At 45.9% G+C, this 16,496-nt stretch overlaps 1 pseudogene; it reads left to right on the top strand.

Moving 5' to 3' along the window:
• The first annotated feature begins 5,090 nt into the window (after positions 1 to 5,090).
• Positions 5,091 to 13,464, top strand: LOC115157381 (cytoplasmic dynein 1 intermediate chain 2-like; annotated as a pseudogene).
• The last annotated feature ends 3,032 nt before the right edge of the window (positions 13,465 to 16,496 follow it).

The following is a 16,496-nucleotide window of genomic DNA, read 5'->3' as shown; positions in this document are numbered from 1 at the left end:
CGTGTGTTCCGTTAGCTGGCTAGCTTGGCATCGAGCACATAGACTCTAAAAAAAAAAAGATCGAGCAGACACGGATGACGTTGACTCCCGGGACACCGATGACGTTGACTGCCAACACCGATGACGTTGACTGCCCGGACACAGATGGCGTAGACTGTTGGCCTGGGGGGCGAGCGAGCTACTGCTCCATCGCAGAATCAGATGAAACTGGGATGTGGCCAATCAGCCATGTCCCACTTAACCCGTTTGACCTTTCCAATCAACCATCAAATTAATTTGGTATTAATAACAACATTTTTTGTTAATGTTGTAATCTCATGATTGTATCTACGTCATGAATCAACGGACAAGAAATACGCCTACATTTTCTATCCTCGCCCGCCCATAATAAGATCTGACCCGAATTCGTTTTGATCAAAATATAATAACATAGACCTTGATCATGACTCAGTTCCATTACATTACACTTAAGTCATTGGACAAAGGTGTCTTCTGTAGGGGGAGTTTTGTTAAAATCTCTGACACTCGGTCTGAACAGAGGCCCAAAGTGAGATTTGGCTAATTTACCAATCTATAAATTGTCAGATGACAATGGCTAATTCAGTGACTGTCAGTGACTGACATAACAATCGAAAAATTACTGATATGCAACCAAATTTCGAACTTGCACCTTGTGTATTCAACTATTCTAACTCTCAACAGTAAATTGAGACCCTGACTGAGTACCTACATTTAAAAAATAATAAAACAGTTAGGTTTGGGGTCCCCCTAGCAGCCCGAGGCCGTAAAACGTGATAAAAATGTTGCAGTTTTAAAGCAAATTTTCTGCAATTCTACACATTTGCCATATGGGAAATAACATTTTAACACATTTCATGCAGTTCTACTAATTTTGCCATAGGGCCGAGATAATTTCCCCCTGTTTTACAACTAATTTCCTGCAATTCTACCATTTTGCCATGACTTATGCCATGTTATTGATATCTGAGTGAGAGTGACTAACAAAATCAAAGGGGGCCCCCTGGGCACGTGCCCTGTGTGACCAGTCCGGCATTTGGCCATGATAACTACAAGTTTAGATAGCTGGCTAGACTAATTTACCAATCTATAAATTGTTAGCTGACCTGGCTAATTGAGTCAGATCATCAAGGACATCAACCACCCGAGCCACTGCCTGTTCACCACCGCTGTCATCAAGAAGGCGAGGTCAGTACAGGTGCATCAAAAGCTCGACCGAGAGACTGAAAAACAGCTTCTATCTCAAGGCCATCAGACTGTTAAACAGCCATCACTAATATTGAGTGGCTGCTGCCAACATACTGACATTAAATCTCTAGCCACTTTACAAATGAAAAATTGATGTATTAAATGTATCACTAGCCCTTTAAACAATGCCACTTATATAATGTTTACATACCCTACATTACTCATCTCATATGTATATACTGTACTCTTACCATCTACTGCAGCTTGCCCTATGCCATTTGCCATCACTCATTCATATATTTATATGTACATATTCTTATTCATTCCTTTACACTTGTGTGTATAAGGTAGTTGTGAAATTGTTAGATTACTTGTTAGTATTACTCCATGGTCGTAACTAGAAGCACAAGCATTCGCTACAAACCCACAATAACATCTGCTAACCATGTGTATGTGACAAATAACATTTGATTTGATATGATTTGACTGACATAACAGAGAAAAATTGCTGATACACAACCAAATTTCGAACTTGCACCTTGTGTATTAATACTATTTACTCTCAACAGTAAGTTGAGACCCCCGACTGAGTACCTACATTTAAAAAATAATAAAACAGTTAGGGCTAGCAGCGTGAGGCCATAGGCCAGTGTTCCCAACTCCAGTCCTCCATACACCCAACAGTACACATTTTAGTTGTAGCCCTGGACAAACACCGGATTCAACTCACTAAGGGCTTGATGATTAGTTGATAAGGTTATATTAATATACACCTTGATAGGTTTATGCTTAGTGTTTCCACACAGCCAGATCTCCATGTTACAAACAGCGCTTGTTGTTTACGGAAAACAGACAAAAGACAGAGGATACCATATGTGCACATTATCTATCTTTCTGCGAACATCTGTGTGGTAACATAACTCGGGAAGTGTATTTTCGTCGGAACGAGGCACCCATACCTGTATGGGATCTTTAACTGCTATCAGGTAAGGTTTCATAGCTGTATGGAATCTGTAACTGCCGAGTAAGGTCATAGCTGTATGGATCTGTAACTGCTACAGTAAGTCATAGCTGTATGGATCTGTAACTGCTACAGTAAGTCATAGCTGTATGGATCTGTAACTGCTACAGTAGGCACCATACCTGTATAGATCTGTACCTGCTACAGTAAGGTCATAGCTGTGATGGATCTGTAACTGCTACAGTAAGGTCATAGCTGTATGGATCTGTAACTGCTACAGTAAGGCACCATACCTGTATAGATCTGTAACTGCTACAGTAAGGTTCATAGCTGTATGGATCTGTAACTGCTACAGTAAGGTCATAGCTGTATGGATCTGTAACTGCTACAGTAAGGTCATAGCGGTATGGATCTGTAACTGCTACAGTAAGGTCATAGCTGTATGGATCTGTAACTGCTACAGTAAGGTCATACCTGTATGGATCTGTAACTGCTACAGTAAGGTCATAGCTGTATGGATCTGTAACTGCTACAGTAAGAATCATAGCTGTATGGATCTGTAACTGCTACAGTAAGGTCATAGCTGTATGGATCTGTAACTGCTACAGTAAGGTTCATAGCTGTATGGATCTGTTAACTGCTACAGTAAGGTTCATAGCTGTATGGATCTGTAACTGCTACAGTAAGGTTCATAGCTGTATGGATCTGTAACTGCTACAGTAAGGTTCATAGCTGTATGGATCTGTAACTGCTACAGTAAGGTTCATAGCTGTATGGATCTGTAACTGCTACAGTAAGGTTAATAGCTGTATGATCTGATAACTGCTACAGTAAGGTCATAGCTGTATGGATCTGTAACTGCTACAGTAAGGTTCATAGCTGTATGGATCTGTAACTGCTACAGTAAGGTCATAGCTGTATGGATCTGTAACTGCTACAGTAAGGTTCATAGCTGTATGGATCTGTAACTGCTACAGTAAGGTCATAGCTGTATGGATCTGTAACTGCTACAGTAAGGTTCATAGCTGTATGGATCTGTAACTGCTACAGTAAGGCACCATACCTGTATGGATCTGTAACTGCTACAGTAAGGCACCATACCTGTATAGATCTGTAACTGCTACAGTAAGGTTCATAGCTGTATGGATCTGTAACTGCTACAGTAAGGCACCATACCTGTATAGATCTGTAACTGCTACAGTAAGGTCATAGCTGTATGGATCTGTAACTGCTACAGTAAGGTCATACCTGTATGGATCTGTAACTGCTACAGTAAGGTCATAGCTGTATGGATCTGTAACTGCTACAGTAAGGTTCATACCTGTATGGATCTGTAACTGCTACAGTAAGGTCCGTAGCTTGTATGGATCTGTAACTGCTACAGTAAGGCACCATACCTGTATAGATCTGTAACTGCTACAGTAAGGTCATAGCTGTATGGATCTGTAACTGCTACAGTAAGGCACCATACCTGTATAGATCTGTAACTGCTACAGTAAGGTCAAGCTGTATGGATCTGTAACTGCTACAGTAAGGTCATAGCTGTATGGATCTGTAACTGCTACAGTAAGGTCATAGCTGTATGGATCTGTAACTGCTACAGTAAGGTCATAGCTGTATGGATCTGTAACTGCTTACAGTAAGGCAGCATACCTGTATAGATCTGTAACTGCTACAGTAAGGTCATAGCTGTTATGGATCTGTAACTGCTACAGTAAGGTCATAGCTGTATGTCTGTAACTGCTACAGTAAGGTCATAGCTGTATGGATCTGTAACTGCTACAGTAAGGTCATAGCTGTATGGATCTGTAACTGCTACAGAAGGTCATAGCTGTATGGATCTGTATCTGCTACAGTAAGGTCATAGCTGTATGGATCTGTAACTGCTACAGTAAGGTCATAGCTGTATGGATCTGTAACTGCTACAGTAAGGTCATAGCTGTATAGATCTGTAACTGCTACAGTAGGTCATAGCTGTATGGATCTGTAACTGCTACAGTAAGGTCATAGCTGTATAGATCGTAACTGCTACAGTAGGTCATAGCTGTATGGATCTGTAACTGCTACAGTAAGGTCCGTAGCTGTATGGATCTGTAACTGCTACAGTAAGGTCATAGCTGTATGGATCTGTATCTGCTACAGTAAGGTCATAGCTGTATGGATCTGTAACTGCTACAGTAAGGTCATAGCTGTATGGATCTGTAACTGCTACAGTAAGGTCATAGCTGTATGGATCTGTAACTGCTACAGTAAGGTCATAGCTGTATGGATCTGTAACTGCTACAGTAAGGTCCGTAGCTGTATGGATCTGTAACTGCTACAGTAAGGTCATAGCTGTATGGATCTGTATCTGCTACAGTAAGGTCATAGCTGTATGGATCTGTAACTGCTACAGTAAGGTCATAGCTGTATGGATCTGTAACTGCTACAGTAAGGTCATAGCTGTATGGATCCGTAACTGCTACAGTAAGTCTACCTTTTTCATTTGAAGGATTCATTCCCGCTGAAAGATAAAGGCCATATGTCTCGAAAGCCGCATTGCAAGTGCTGATCATTCAAGTTTCTAAACATTAATACACAGTTTCGGGGTTGTAGTTCACATGAGGCAGTCATGGGCAAAGCTAAAGGCTGAGAACTGAAGGGAGAAGGCAGAATGCCGCCTAGAGTTTTCGAGCGCTAATAACAACCCAGCTTAACATAGGCATAGCATAGATACTGTCACTACTTTGTTTCTTATTTTCCATTTCACAGATAAAGGACACATTGTCCTGAATAGTTATCCCTTTGTGTTCACATGGTTCCAGTGTGACACGCCCAGTAGCTACTACCCCCCCCCCCCCCCCCCCCCACACACACACACACACACACACACACACACACACACGCACACAACACTCATATTGACTTGTTCTCTCTCTTAGAGCATGGCAGATAAACAGGATAAGAGTGAGCTGAAGGCGGAGCTGGAGAGGAAGAAACAAACGCCTGGCCCAAATCAGAGAGGAAAAGAAGAGAAAGGAGGAGGAGAAGAACAAGAAGAAGGATGTGAGTAGAGAGAATAGAAGAATGATTTTGAGCCTGCTGACTGCAGGCTTGATGCAGAGGAGTGGGGGCTATCAGTATATGATTATTACAGTATCATGTTATAGCCAACATGCAGTATTTATTATATTACTGTCTCCCTGTCCCTGCCATTCAACAAATCCCCTCACTGTACCTCGCCCTCTCCCGCCTCCCCCTCTCTCCCCCTGTAGGGGTCTGACTCTAAGCGGGGAGGGGAGGGGGGTGTAGCTGGGGCACCAGACTCGTCTGACCTGGAGAAGAAGAGGAGAGAGGCTGAAGCTCTATTGCAGAGCATGGGGATCGCCCCTGATATAACCAATGGTAAGGACACACACACACACACAGTTTGTATTCTGATTTAACGTTCATCGTCTGTGATTAACATTTGAGTGTAACACCAATATAATTTCCTGGTCCTGTCTTGGTTTTGTTGAATTGTTAAAGAATTCTTCAATTGAATTGTTAAACAATTCTTCAATTGAATTCTTCAATTCTTGTTTTCTCTTCTGGTTTTGAATAAGCCTTTCTGCATGAAGCCTCAGCATGAAGCCTCAGCATGAAGCCTCAGCATGAAGCCTCAGCATGTCACTTACAGCTACTTTTTCTCTCTCTTCTCCTTTTATTTCTTTTCTTTTTTGTATCTTCCCCCTTTTTTATTTTATGACTAACCAACTGACCACTCACTCACTCACTCACTCACTCACTCACTCACTCACTCACTCACTCACTCACTCACTCACTCACACACACCCTCAACAGCCCAGCCTCTGAGAGTAATAACAGAGGATACGTGTTTGTTTCACTATCTAGTCCCCGCCCCTATGTCTCCCTCAGCCAAATCAATGTGCAGCGAGACAGGAAGCCAGGACTCTGGAGATGGAAACTCTAGGTATGTGTGTCTATGTGATTAACTACACTGAACAAAAATAGAAACGCAACATGTAAGTGTAAAGTTTCATGAGCTGAAATAAAATATCCCAGAAATGTTCCATATGCACAAAAAGCTTATTTCTCCTCAAATGTTGTGCAAAAAATGTGTTTACATCTGTGTTAGTGAGCATTTCTCATTTGCCAAGATAATCCCTCCACTTGACAGGTGTGGCATATCAAGAAGATAATTAAACATCATGATCATTACACAGGTGCACCTTGTGCTGGGGACAATAAAATGCCACTCAAAAATGTGCAGTCTTGTCACACAACACATGCAGTTGGCATGTTGATGGCAAGAATGTCCACCAGAGCTGTCGCTAGATAATTTAATGTTAATTTCTCGACCATAAGCTGCCTCCATAGTCGTTTTTTGAGAATTTGGCAGTACAATCCAACCAGCCTCACAACCACAGACCACGTGTAACCATGCCAGCCCAGGACCTCCACATCTGGCTTCTTCACCTGCGGGATCTTCTGAGATCAGCCACGCAGACAGCTGATGAAACTGTTGGTTTGCACAACCAAAGAATTTCTGCACAAACTGTCAGAAAGGTCAGGGACGTGTTGCTGGTCATTCTCACCAGGGTCTTGACCTGACTGCAGTTCAGCGTCGTCCACCGACTTCAGTGGGCAAATGCTCACCTTCGATGGCCACCGGCACAATGGAAAAGTGTGCTATTCACAAATAAATCCTGGATTCAACTGTGCCGGCAGATGGCAGAAAGCACGTATGACTCCGTGTGGGCGAGCATTATGCTGATGTCAACATTGTGAATGAGATGAGTCGCGCTGCGTGAGGCAAATGGTGGTCACAACCAGATACTGACTGGTTTTTCTGATCCACACCCCTACTTTTATTAAATATATCTCTGACCAACAGATGCATATCTGGATTCCCAGTCATGTGAAATCCATAGATTAGAGCCTAATGAATTTATTTGAATTGACTGATTTCCTTATATGAACTGTAACTCAGTAAAATCTTTGAAATTGTTGCATGTTGCGTTTATATTTTAGTTCAGTGTACGTCCTGGCTCAGTATTTATTAACAACAGGTCTGTAAATTCTGACTTGTCTGCTTTCTCTCTTTCACTTCCCACTCCACCCCTCTCTCTCTCACTCCCTGTTTTCTCTTTTTCTCTCTCCATCTCTCTCTCTCCCACTCCGCTCCTAACTCCTCTCTCTCTCCTCTGTCTACTTCTCTCTCATCTAACTTTTCTCTCCTGCTCTCTGCTTCTCCCTGGTGGTGCATTGTGGCTGTATCAGGACGTTACACTGGGATCCTGACCCCTCTACTCTACAGCTGCACTCTGACTCCCAACTACTGGGGTACTGCTCCTCTCTCTCTTACTATCTAAGACACATTCCCTACTTGGCTGGGGTACTGCTCCTCTCTCTCTCTTACTATCTAAGACACATTCCCTACTTGGCTGGAGTACTGCTCCTCTCTCTTACTATCTAAGACACATTCCCTACTTGGCTGGAGTACTGCTCCTCTCTCTTACTATCTAAGACACATTCCCTACTTGGCTGGGGTACTGCTCCTCTCTCTCTCTTACTATCTAAGACACATTCCCTACTTGGCTGGAGTACTGCTCCTCTCTCTCTTACTATCTAAGACACATTCCCTACTTGGCTGGAGTACTGCTCCTCTCTCTCTCTTACTATCTAAGACACATTCCCTACTTGGCTGGAGTACTGCTCCTCTCTCTCTCTTACTATCTAAGACACATTCCCTACTTGGCTGGAGTACTGCTCCTCTCTCTCTCTTACTATCTAAGACACATTCCCTACTTGGCTGGAGTACTGCTCCTCTCTCTCTCTTACTATCTAAGACACATTCCCTACTTGGCTGGAGTACTGCTCCTCTCTCTCTCTTACTATCTAAGACACATTCCCTGCTTGGCTGGAGTACTGCTCCTCTCTCTCTCTTACTATCTAAGACACATTCCCTACTTGGCTGGAGTACTGCTTCTCTCTCTCTCTTACTATCTAAGACACATTCCCTACTTGGCTGGAGTACTGCTCCTCTCTCTCTCTTACTATCTAAGACACATTCCCTACTTGGCTGGAGTACTGCTCCTCTCTCTCTCTTACTATCTAAGACACATTCCCTACTTGGCTGGGTACTGCTCCTCTCTCTCTCTTACTATCTAAGACACATTCCCTACTTGGCTGGGGTACTGCTCCTCTCTTCTGTTCCTCCTGGTCTTTTCCTTGGTGGACATTTTTGTTTCATGCACATTGCTGTCTGCTAGCGCACGTAGAGTGTTTGTCTTTCTGATGGTGTGTTTGGATGTGGAAGTCTCTGACCTTGTGTGTGAGTGCTTGAGAGAGTCTGTATAATCTTGTGGCTGTATTTTCAGGTTTGTATGTGTCTCCCTGACTATGTATGTGTCTCCAGGCGTGGTTTGAGGCTTGGCATGGCAAAGGTGACCCAGGTGGATTTCCCACCCAAACAGTCTGTGTCCTACTCCAAGGAGACACAGACCCCCACCTGTACACAAACACACACACAGGCCAAACCAGGTAGTCCTTGTGTTTTATGTGTTACCAGCAATTTACAGACTTTTAAGTATGTTGTGTTGTTGTGAGCATGATATTGAACCTGTGTGTGTGTGTGTGTGTAGCAGAGGAGGAGGAAGAGGAGGAGGAGATGGCCGAGCCCAAGCCAGCAGAGGAGTCCCAGGAGGAGAAAGCTGATCAGGAGGAGAAGCAGGAAGAAGGTGAGACTGACTTTACCCTCTTACCTGTGACCTGTAAGTTGGCTAGCCCTGCCTACACCACAGCTGATATTTGTGTGTGTGTGTGTGTGTGTGTGTGTGTGTGTGTGTGTGTGTGTGTGTGGTGTAGTCCCTCCCAAAGATCTGAGTGAAGAGGAGAAGCTGCATCTTCTCCTCTCTGAGGAATTCATGACGTTCTTCGATCGAGGGAGCAGGATTGTGGAGCGGGCTCTGTCTGAACGAGTGGATGTCTGCTTTGACTACAGCGGCCGAGACCTGGAAGACAAGGAGGGGTGAGACACCCCAAACTGTAAAATTATTATTATTATTGGTCACATACACACTTCCCAGCAGGTATAAAAGGTGTAGCGAAATGCTTGTGTGCTAGCTCCCTCAACATTGTTGTACAATATTAATATCAATAATAACAACAAACACCTCCTCTCTCTCCCCTCCTCTCTCCTCTCCCTCTTCTCCTCTCTCCCCCTCCTCTCCCCTCCTCTCTCCCCCTCCTCTACCATCCCCTCCTCTCTCCCCCTGCTCCTCACTCGACCATCTTCTCTCTCCCCTTCTCCTCTCTCCCCCACCTCCTCTCTCATCCCCCTCCTCCTCTCCCCCCCTCTCATCCCCTCCTCTCTCCCCCCCTGCTCCTCACTCGACCACCTCTCTCCCCCACCTCCTCTCTCCTCCCCCTCCTCTCTCCCCCCCCCCCTCTCCCCCTCTCCTCCCCTCCTCTCTCCCCCTCTTCTTCTGTCTCTCCTCCTCTCTCCCCCCTGCTCCTCACTCGACCACCTTCTCTCTCCCCCTCCTCCTCTCTACTACCCCCCTCCTCCTCTCGGTCTTTTTTCCAGTGAGATGCAGGCGGGGACTAAGATGTCTCTGAACAGGGTGTTCTCTGACGAACATTGGTCCAAGAAACAGAGTGGTCACCTGTCTGGACTGGTCTCCTCAGGTAAGACAGTGTGTAATGATTGTAAATATACACTGAGTGTACAAAACCTGCTCTTTCCATGACATAGACTGGCCAGGTGAATCCAGGTGAAAGATATGATCCTTTATTGATGTCACTTGTTAAATCCACTTCAATCAGTGTAGATGAAGGGGGAGGAGACAGGTTAAAGAAGGATTGTAAGCCTTGAGACAATTGAGACAAGGATTGTGTATGTGTGCCCTTCAGAGGGTGAATGGGCAAGACAAAAGATTGAAGTGCCTTTGAACAGGGTATGGTTTAGGTGCCAGACTCACCGGTTTGAGTGTGTCAAGAACTGCAACGCTCCTGGGTTTTTCGTGCTCAACAGTTTCCCGTGTGAATCAAGAACGGTCCACCACCCAAAGGACATCCAGCCAACTTGAAACAACTGTGGGAAGCATTGGAGTCAACATGGACCAGCATCCTTGTGGAACGCTTTCGACACCTTGTAGAGTCCATGCCCTGACAAATTGAGGCTGTTCTGAGGGCAAAAGGAAGGTGTTCCTAATGTTTTGTACACTCAGTGTATATACACTGTATGTAACTAACTAATTCACATTAATCTCGTGTTCGACTCCTGTTTGATTCAGTACCCTGAGCTGCTGGTGGCCTCCTACAACAACAACGAGGAGGCTCCTCATGAGCCTGACGGAGTGGCTTTGGTCTGGAACATGAAGTACAAGAAGACAACACCCGAATACACCTTCCACTGCCAGGTACACAAATGCATGAACGTGCGCATACAGACACACCAGTGGAGGCTGCTGAGGGGAGGGCGGCTCATAATAATGTCTGGAATGGAGTAAATGGAACGGCATCAAACACATGGAAACCCTGTGTTTGTTGTATTTGATACAATTCCACTCCAGTCATTACCACAAACCCATCCTTCCCAATTAAGGTGCCACCACACACAAACACTGTGAAAATAATTTTCTTCTGTCTGTCCTCCAGTCTGCAGTGATGTCAGCAGCGTTCGCCAGGTTCCATCCTAACCTGGTCGTGGGCGGGACTTACTCAGGCCAGATCGTCCTATGGGACAACAGGAGCAACAAGAGAACACCTGTACAGAGAACTCCTCTTTCTGCATCCGCTCACACGGTAACACACGCAGAGTGCTCAATAGCTTTCAAATTGTGAAGTTGTTTACCTTATATTAGCTTACAAGCTACTGTTAGCTACTGACATTTGTCATATGCTCTTAACAGGAGCCATCAGGGTTAAGTGCCTTGCTCAAGGGCACATCAGCAAATCATTTTACCTAGGTATTCGAACCATCAACCTTCCGGTTACGGGCCAAACGCTCTTAACCACTAGGCTACCTGCCGCCCATAGAGACTGAACTGTATGTGTCCTGTGATGTTCAGCACCCAGTGTACTGTGTGAACGTAGTGGGGACCCAGAATGCTCACAACCTCATCAGCATCTCGACTGACGGAAAGATGTGCTCCTGGGAGCCTGGACATGCTGTCTCAACCCAGGTACTACTGCAGCGTGTATGTGTGTGTGTGTTCTAGGACATCGTAGAGCTAGTGTTTTGTCAGTCTTAATGCTGTGTGTGTGTGTGTGATACAGGACAGTCTGGAGCTGGTGTTTAAGCAGTCTAAGGCAGTAGCAGTGACCTCCATGGCTTTTCCTCTGGGTGATGTCAACAACTTTGTGGTCGGGAGTGAAGATGGATCAGTCTACACTGCCTGCCGCCACGGGAGGGTACGTCAGTGTGTGTGTGTGTGTGTGTGTGTGATTTTATTTAGCGATGGGGAGTAACGATTGCTTTGTGCACATGGTCTGTGTTACAGTAAAGCAGGTATCAGTGATGTGTTTGAGGGACATCATGGTCCGGTCACTGGGTTGAGCTGTCACAGTGCCGGGGGTCCCGTGGATTTTCTCCCATCTGTTCATCTCTGCCTCCTTCGACTGGACCGTCAAGCTGTGGACCACCAAGGTAACGCGCACACACACACACACACACACACACACAGAGAAACATCAACCCTACCTCATTCTCTAACAGTACCCTCTCTCTCTCTGTAGAGTACCCGTCCTCTGTATTCATTTGAGGACAGCTGTGACTATGTGTATGATGTCATGTGGTCTCCCACACACCCCGCCCTCTTCGCCTGTGTGGACGGATCTGGACGCCTGGACCTGTGGAACCTCAACAACGACACAGAGGTACACACATCAGAGGAGGCTGGTGGGAGGAGCTATAGGAGGACGGGGTCATTGTAATGGCTGGAATAGAACAGTATTAAACAAATAGAAACCTCATCTGACTCCGTTCCAAACATTATAATGAGCCCGTCCTCCTATAGCTCCTCCCCCACACACATTTATACACATAGTATCAACAACAGACATACAGTGCAACTTAAAACACTGTGTGTGTCTTAGGTGCCCAGTGCCAGTGTGTGTGTGAATGGGTCCTCCTGCTCTGAAAATCGTGTGCGCTGGGTCTCACTCAGGGAGAGAGATCGCTACAGGAGACTCAGACGGACAGGTGCTGGTCTATGACGTAGGGGAGGTGAGAGATCTGTCCCTTCACCCATTCCTTCATCTAGAAAACCCTTATATTGCTGCACCTGAAATAAATCACAAAGTGTCATACCTGCAAATTGTTTAACCTGTGTGTGTTTTCCACAGCAAATCTGTGTGCCCAAGGCAGATGAGTGGACCCGTTTGGTGCACACGCTGGTGGAGATCAACGAGAACCGTGACGAAGGAGAGGAGCTGGCTGCGCAGCGCCTAGTCGCCTGATCACCATGGTAACCACTTGCTTCCAAATCCTCCCTCCAGTTGGAACAGGTGTGATGTTTATCCTCTCAGGTTCTAGAACATTTGAGTGTTCTGTCCACAGCTCTTCCCTAAATATGCAAAACTTTGTACCTTTGCACCTTTTTACCACTTTGCATCTCTTGTATTTGTATGTATTGGAGGCGTATGTGTATTCCCTAAAGGCTGACCATGTGGATTTAATGGTGAACAACAGAAATAGGATGACCCATGCCCATTCCAACCTTTGTAGACAAGGGCAGCAATGTCCTTAGATTTAGCTTCAATTTTATTTATCCATGCTCTTATTTATCATATGCGGTTGCACATATTTAAACATGTCTGCGGATAGCTTTACCAGTATATCCCTTTACATTAGCACTACACCTAAGCTCATACCACTACAAGACAAAAAGTGCTTTTTAAATTAACTTTACTTGCCTTGACTGAATGTGTTAGTGGTTTTTGAATAAACCAAAGTTAATATTACTTTATCCGTTTAAAAATGTACTGTACCCGTAGGTCTCTTAATAGAAACCCAATGTGTCTCTCCTTCCTGAAAGGATGTTAATGAAGTATTTCCTCATGAGATGTGGACCTAAGTAGAGCCATAGATGCATACAGAGTTTGGCCAACTATCCACCATGTTCGGCACCAAATGCACCACATTCTAATTAGCATTTCAACTAGACTTTTGGTGGAACATTGTCCATTACACAATTCTCTGTTGGAAGGAGTTTGCCAAACTCTGTATAGATAAAAGATTCAGACCTCTTGACTTTTTTCCACATGTTACGTTTACAGCCTTATGCTAAAATAAATGAAAATAGCCCCGCCCCCCCCATCCCCCTACACACAATAATCCCATAATGACAAAGTAAAAACAGGTTTTTAGAAATGTTAGCAAATTTATAAAAATGCATAACTGAAATATCACATTTACATCAGTATTCAGACCCTTTATTCAGTACTTTGTTGAAGCACCTTTGGTAGAGATTACAGACACAAGTCTTCTTGGGTATGATGCTACAAGCTTGGCACATCCTGTATTTGGGGAAGTTTTCTCCCATTCTTTCTCTTCAGATCCTCTCAAGCTCTGGTCAGGTTGGACGGGGGAGACGTCACTGCACAGCTATTTTCAGGTCTCCAGAGGATATTCGATTGGGTTCAAGTCTGGACCACTCAAGGACATTGAGACTTGTCCCGAAGCCACTCCTGCGTTGTCTTGTCTGTGTGCTTAGGGTTGTTGTCCTGTTGGAAGGTGAACCTTCACCCCAGTCTGAGGGTCCTGAGTGCTCTGGAGCAGGTTTTCATCAAGGATCTTTCAGTTCTTCGCTCCATTCACCTTTCACTCGATCCTGACTAATCTCCCAGTCGCTACCGCTTAAACATCCCCACAACATAATGCTGTCACCACCGTGCTTCACCATAGGGATGGTGCCAGGTTTCCTCCAGACATGAGGCTTGGCATTCAGGCCAAAGAGTTCAATCTTGGCTTCATCAGACCAGAGAATCTTGTTTGTCATGGTCTGCATCCTTTAGGTGCCTTTTGGCAAAACTCCAAGCGGGCTCTTTGTGCGCCTTTTCCTGAAAAGTGGCTTCCGTCTGGCCACTCTACCATAAAGGCCTGATTGGTGGAGTTCTGCAGAGATGGTTGTCCTTCTAGAAGGTTCTCCCATCTCCACAGAGGAACTCTGGAGCTCTGTCAGAGTCACTTCCGTGACCAAGGCCTTTCTCCCCCGATTGCTCAGTTTGGCTGGGCGGCCTTGGAAGAGCCTTGGTGGTTCAAACGTTTTCCATTTAAGAATGGAGGCCACTGTGTTCTTGGGACTTTCAATGCTGCAGACATTTTTTGGTACCCTTCCCCCAGATCTGTGCCGCCACAATCCTGTCTCTGAGCTCTACGGACAATTCCTTCCACCTCATGGCTTGTTTTTTGCTCCGACCATGCACTGTCAACTGATGGACCTTAGACAGGTGTGTGCCTTTCCTAATCATGTCCAATCAATTGAATTGTAGAAGTTGTAGAAACATTAAGGATGATCAATGGAAACAGGATGCACCTGAGCTCCATTTCGAGTCACATAGCAAAGAGTCTGAATACGTAAAACGTTAAATAAGGTATTTCGTATTTTTGGGCACACAACATTTTTTTTTGCTTTGTTATTATGGTGTATTAATGAGGAAAAATGTTTAATCCATTTTAGAATAAGGCTGTAGCGTAATAAAATGTGGGAAAAGAGAAGGGGTCTGAATACTTTCAGAATGCATTCCATGCTCCTTATTTAATGGATTTGATATGATAGAACATTTGTAAAATTGTATAATTGTATCAGTATAACATGAAGTGACCAAGTCTAGTAATTACACCAAAACTCCTGGTAAGGTTTTGCTGTTTACTCCCCTTGAAACTAAACACTTTAACCTCTAGAATTAAAACCATACATATGCTTTATTTCAATAAAATACACAATGAATTGAAATGGATTTAAGTTATCTAATCCTTTGCTCATGATTCTCCTCAAACACTTATGTTGAAAAGGTCTGTACATCAGTGATTCACAAGGAGACAGAGTCCCAACGTCATTCTAACCTAACGGAACGTCACTCCGACGTTACCGTCATGTTGCTTTCTAACATTACTGCAACAACTTCTGTAACCAAAATGTTTTCTCTCATTATCCTCATGGTTGTTGCTCTAAACATTACCATAACATTAGTTGTCCAACCTACAGTAACTAATTCCTTTCCAGCAGTGGTCACGTCTCTGTACAGAAGATCTACAATATGTACAGTAACTTCCTGTATGCCAGGCCCAATCAGAGTAAAGCCTTACACACGCTGTCCAATCAAAGTAACCTTACACAATGTGCATCAGAAAGAAAATCTAAATCAGTTATTAATGAGAAGAGATGGAGCCACCAGAGAGAGCGAGCGTACGGGAGAGAGAGCGAGTAGGCGGAGCGTGGGAGAGAGCAGAGAGAGCGGAGCGTGGGAGAGAGCGAGAGAGAGCGGAGCGTGGGGAGCGGAGCTGGGAGAGAGAGAGCGGAGCGTGGGAGAGAGAGAGCGGAGCGTGGGAGAGAGAGAGCGGAGCGTGGGAGAGAGAGAGCGGAGCGCGGGAGAGAGAGAGAGCGGAGCGCGGGAGAGAGAGAGAGCGGAGCGCGGGAGAGAGAGAGAGCGGAGCGCGGGAGAGAGAGAGAGAGCGGAGCGCGGGAGAGAGAGAGAGAGCGGAGCGCGGGAGAGAGAGAGAGAGCGGAGCGCGGGAGAGAGAGAGAGAGCGGAGCGCGGGAGAGAGAGCGGAGCGCGGGAGAGAGAGCGGAGCGCGGGAGAGAGAGCGGAGCGCGGGAGAGAGAGAGAGAGAGCGGAGCGCGGGAGAGAGAGAGAGAGCGAGCGGCGGGAGAGAGAGAGAGAGAGGAGCGCGGGAGAGAGAGCGGAGGCGCGGAGAGAGGGAGAGCGAGCGAGAGCGAGCGCGCGAGAGAGAGCGGAGCGCGCGAGAGAGAGCGGAGCGCGGGAGAGAGAGAGCGGAGCGCGGAGAGAGAGCGGAGCGCGGGAGAGAGAGAGAGCGGAGCGCGGGAGAGAGAGAGAGCGGAGCGCGGGAGAGAGAGAGGAGAGCGCGGGAGAGAGAGAGAGCGGAGCGCGGGAGAGAGAGAGAGCGGAGCGCGGGAGAGAGAGAGAGCGGAGCGCGGGAGAGAGCGGGAGAGCGGAGCGCGGGAGAGAGAGCGAGCGGGAGCGGGAGAGAGAGCGAGCGAGAGCGGGAGAGAGAGAGAGCGAGAGCTGGAGAGAGAGAGAGCGGAGCGCGGGAGAGAGAGAGAGCGGAGCGCGGGAGAGAGAGAGCGGAGCGCGGGAGAGAGAGAGAGCGGAGCGCGGG

This window comes from Salmo trutta, chromosome 21 (genome assembly GCF_901001165.1).
Source record: "Salmo trutta chromosome 21, fSalTru1.1, whole genome shotgun sequence".
Classification (NCBI taxonomy): Eukaryota; Metazoa; Chordata; class Actinopteri; order Salmoniformes; family Salmonidae; genus Salmo; species Salmo trutta.
The sequence above is the reverse complement of the archived record's forward strand: the minus strand, read 5'-3'. Positions and strand labels throughout refer to the sequence as shown.